Source organism: Hevea brasiliensis, chromosome 9, assembly GCF_030052815.1.
Source record: "Hevea brasiliensis isolate MT/VB/25A 57/8 chromosome 9, ASM3005281v1, whole genome shotgun sequence".
NCBI classification, from domain to species: domain Eukaryota; kingdom Viridiplantae; phylum Streptophyta; class Magnoliopsida; order Malpighiales; family Euphorbiaceae; genus Hevea; species Hevea brasiliensis.
Window position 1 is genome coordinate 89,052,911 of NC_079501.1, and position 5,027 is coordinate 89,057,937.

Genomic DNA, 5,027 nt, shown 5'->3' on the forward strand with positions numbered 1-5,027 from the left:
AGTAATGTTGCTATTATCACACACCACAAGCAACTATCGAATTCCCAAGTCCTAAGCTAACTTTAGCCCCTCTAAAACAATCGAAGCCTCAGCTACAATAATAGAACACCTCCTAAATTTCACCATAAAACCTCCCTTCTAAGACTCCAAAACAAACTTAGGAAAATTATCGTGAGTGCACCTCGCAGCTAAAAAGCGAAAGGCCTGTTTTTCTCCCTACTCATATTATGCAACTAAACCAGAATAAGCCTATGATCCAACTAAATTTTAGGAGATGAAAAACAGAAGCTTTTGGGTACTTTTCCTTCCATCTCAAATTACATAAAGCTCGGTCCAAATTTTTTCTGCAGCGAACATTGCTTCTAGGTGAATCTCGGCCTTAAAAAACCCAAATCAATAAGATTTGACTCATAAAACCAATATTTAAAGTTGCAGAGTAAGAAGTCCTATAGGAGTAAAACTTCCATTTTAGTAATATTAGGAATGTATATTGGTTCTTTGTTGTTGAATTGAGACCTTGGAGAATCTTTGTTTCCGGAAAGCAAATTAGGTTACCTTCCTAAGGGCCCTATTTTACATCACTGCCTGCCTTAGAGGGTAGTTAGGTTACCGACCGACCTGTCCACAGAAGCTAGTCACAAGAAGACCAGCATGTAGCTCCCACGCGTGTTTTCTTTTTCCTGTCACCTTCCCATGCACTAGCACGTGAAAGCGAGTATGGTGGTCGATTGGCTTCCATCTTCCTTCAACAGCGTTGCCTCAAAGACTGTGTTGCATCCCTATAGATTTCCTTGAAAGCTGGTGTGCTTGTGAGGGTGTTTTTGAACCTGGTAGCTGCGTACCTGTAAGTTCTAGTACTTTGCTTTTTCAAGATTTTTTGATTAGTTATTTGAGTCACGGGTATTCTGTGAGTAGTGGGTATTTTCATTGTTGTGGACTTCATGGTTTTGGAATCCTACTATTGAAAAATAGCTGGTTGGTATTGAGGTGTTTGCTATTGATATTTTATTTTAAGTTAACCTTTGATAGTGAGAAATGGAAGCAAGTAAAACTGTGATAGCTGATGAGATTCCTGTGATGACCAAAATCATGAAACACAAACTTAATGGCTTTAATTATCTAGATTAGAGTAAGATAGTTTGGGTCTATTTACGAAGTATCAATAAGGACAATCATCTTACCAAAGATCCTCTTACTAATGATATAAGATAGACTTGGATGAGGGAAGATGCTCAGTTATTCCTACAATTTCGGAATTCCATCAATAGTGAGGTAATTAGTTTGATTAATTACTATGAGTTTGTTAAAGAGTTGATGGATTATTTGGATTTTTGTACTTGCGTAAAGGGAATATCTCTCGTATTTATGAAATTTGCAAGGCATTTTATTGTGTAAAGAAACAAGAGAGATCACTCATAGCTTATTTTATGGACTTTAAAAGAATTTATGAGGAGCTTAATGTTTTGATGCCCTTTTGTCCTAATGTGAAAGTTTAATGAGCCTAAAAGGAACAAATGGTTGTAATGAGTTTCCTTGCACGTCTTCCTTCGAAATTTGAGACTGTTAAATCTCAAATTCTTTCGGCTTCTAAAATTTCCTCTCTACATGATATTTTCATTAAAGTACTTTGTATAGAAACTTCTCAGTTTTCTCATTCAACTAATAGTCTCATGTTAGTCGCAATGATGATGACAGGGTAACAGAGGGACCAATGGCAATAGGGGTAATTAGTGCAAAGGAGACGTTGCTTCCAATCATGATTCAGGAGGAATTGTTTGTTATTACTATAGTGAGCCTGGTCATACAAAATGTACATGTTTGAAGCTTTAGAATAAAAACCAATGATCTCGGATGGCAAATATGGCTATTAAGGATTCTAAAGTCGCTTCTAAGAAAACTGTTGTGTTGTTTTCCAGGAAGTATGCACAGTTCTCCTAATATCAGAAATCTTTAAAGTCTACTAATTCCTCTGTTATTACTATCGCTGAGTGAGGTAAATCAATTACATGCCTTATGTCTTCCTCTTTAAAATGGGTCATTGATTCTGGTGCTATAGACTATATGACATGTACTTCAAGCCCTTTATTTGACCTTCAGTCTCATACATCATCATCTTCTGTTACTTTAGTTGATGGGTCTAAGTCTAGTGTTATAGGTTCTGGAGTTGCCAACTTAACAACATCCATCTCTGTGCCATCTATCTTATGTTTACCGAAGTTCTCTTTCAATTTGCTATCTATTAGTAAACTTATCCGTGCCTTAAATTATTATGTCTCATTCTCCTCCAATCATTGTTTATTTCAAGATCTTATGATGAAGTAGATTATTGGTAAAGAAAAAGAGTCTAGTGGTCTATATATCCTTGATTAACAAGTGCTGAGGTCTCTCGTTTGTTCCAATAGCTTGACTCCTTTTCAAATTCATTGTCGATTGAGCCATCCTTCCCTATTTGTCTTAAAGAAATTATATCCACAGTTTCAATATTTGTCTATTTGAGATTGTGAGTCATGTCAGTTTGCTAAACATCATCGTTTACCTACAATATCTCCAGTCAATAAATGGGCTTCGTCCCCCTTTGAGTTAGTTCATTATATTGTTTGTCCTGTTATTTCCAAATCTGGATTCAAATATTTTGTTACCTTTAATGACGATTATTCTCGTGTTACTTGGTTATTTTTAGTGAAGAATTGTTCAAAATTATTTTCTATTTTTTTGTACTTTTTATGATGAAATTAAAACACAGTTTAATGTTACTATGTGTACATTGTGGAGTGATACTGCAAAAGAATATCTTTCAAGAAATTTTCAAACTTATATGTCACAAAATGGTAGCCTCCATCAGTCATCCTATGTTAATACCCTATCTCAAAATGGGGTTGCCAAAAGAAAAAATCGGCATCTTCTTAAGGTAGCTAAAGCACTTCTTCTCCAAATGAAGGTGCTTAAATGCTTTTGGGCTAATATAATTTTTACAGCCGATTTTTTGATTAATCGTATGCCTTCTTCTATTTTTAATGGTGACATTCCTTATATTGTTTTGTTTCCATCTAAGTATTTGTTTCCAATTGAACCCCATATATTTGGTAGTACTTATTTTGTGTGAGATGTTTGTCCACAAGTTACTAAATTAGATCCAAAGTCTCTTAAGTGTATCTTTCTTGCATACTCTCATCTTCAGAAAGGGTATCGATGTTTTCTCCAACCGTTAATCATTATTTGGTGTCTGTATAAGTTAACACTCATTGTGTTTACTCCATATTTTCCTCCATCATCTATTTATGATATTTAGGTGGAAGAAGATGATCTCTTGGTTTACACTGTTCAATAGTCATTCGATCCTCAGCATACTCCTATCCCAGATGTCTTAGCACTTGTTCGTCCCCTAATTGTTCAGGTTTATTCTAGGAGACTGGACACTATTGACTCAAATCCACCAATAACTTCTTTACTGAGATCTTGCCTCTACTGATGATCAGTCTAACCTAAATCTTCCCATTGCCCTTCGCAAAGGTACAAGAACTTGTACTTATCCTATTTCCTCTTTTGTCTGTTATGATCATTTGTCTAATTCCTCTTATTATTTTATTACTTCCCTGAACTCAATTTCCATTCTGAAAACAATTGGTAAGACATTGTCTCATCTTGGTTGGTGTGTTTCAATGAAGGAGGAAATGGCAGCTTTAGATACTAATGGTACTTGGAAACTCGTGCCTCTACCCCAAGGTGAGAATGCAATTGGTTATAAATGGGTATTCACCATGAAAGTGAATCTAGATGGACTTGTGACTCGTCTAAAGGCCTGCCTTGTTGCTAAAGGTTATGTTCAAACTTATGAAAATGATTATTCTGACACTTTTTCTCTTTTTGCAAAACTTGCTTCTTCCTGTTTGTTTATTTCTTTGGCAGCCACATTTGATTAGCCTTTACACCAGTTGGATATCAAAAATGCATTCCTTCATGATGATCTTCAGGAAGAATTTTATATGGATTAATCACCTTGGTTCGTTGCTTAGGGGGAGTTGGGTAAGGTCTACCGGCTAAGGAAATCTCTGTATGTTTTAAAACAGTGCCATTAAGTGTGGTTTGGAAGATTCAATGAGATGGTGCCTATGATGCACGGAAATGGGTATGGGTGGCGCTTCCCAGTGTCGGAAAATGTTTTCGAAATGGAAATGGGATAACATGTCAATGAGGCATTTCTGGGCTATTTTCAGAATTTTTGGAAATGGGAAACGCATTTTCGGACTTAGACACACGTGTCTTACAAAAATTTTAGGTTAAAATAAAAACACTAACTCTCGACACCACATTAGTAAGAAAAAAGAAGAAGAAGAAGGATGGGACTTACCTAACGGCGATAGACAGCAACAACAGCGTTGAGGTGAGGGATCGATCTATGCAAGTCTAATCGGCAACGAACAGTGGTAAGCCGGCAATGGCAGTAATGTGAGGGATCGATATGCTCAGCTTCTCGCCTTTGGTCCAACCTATGCACTGTAAAGCTGATTTAGAGTTTTATATTGGATTGTTTCTACTGTGATTGGTTGTTTATTGTGAATTAGAGTTTTATAGTGATTGGTTGTCTCTACTTTGATTGGTTGTTTATTTTATATTGGGTTTTGATTCTTTTGAATTTGGGTTTGATTTAGTGTTTAGTTTTGCATTTGTGGATTTGATTTAAAATTTAGGATTGCATTTAGAATTTAGAATTATATATATATATATATATATATATATAAACCTTAGATGTGACTTCATAAAAAGATTGTAATTTAAAAAAAAAAATGTAATCTGGTCATATATTTAATATATTTGTATATAATTTGTTTATTTCAATTTGTTTTATCTATAGACTAGTTATATATTACAAATTTTTATAATAATTTATGTAGTTAATATATATTTATATATTTATAAATATACCCATATATATTTTTTTTATATTTACGTGTTTCCTCCATGTTTCCATTTCCTATATTTTTGAAAATGCTATTTTCCCATGTCTATTTCCGCGTTTCCTCGTGTTT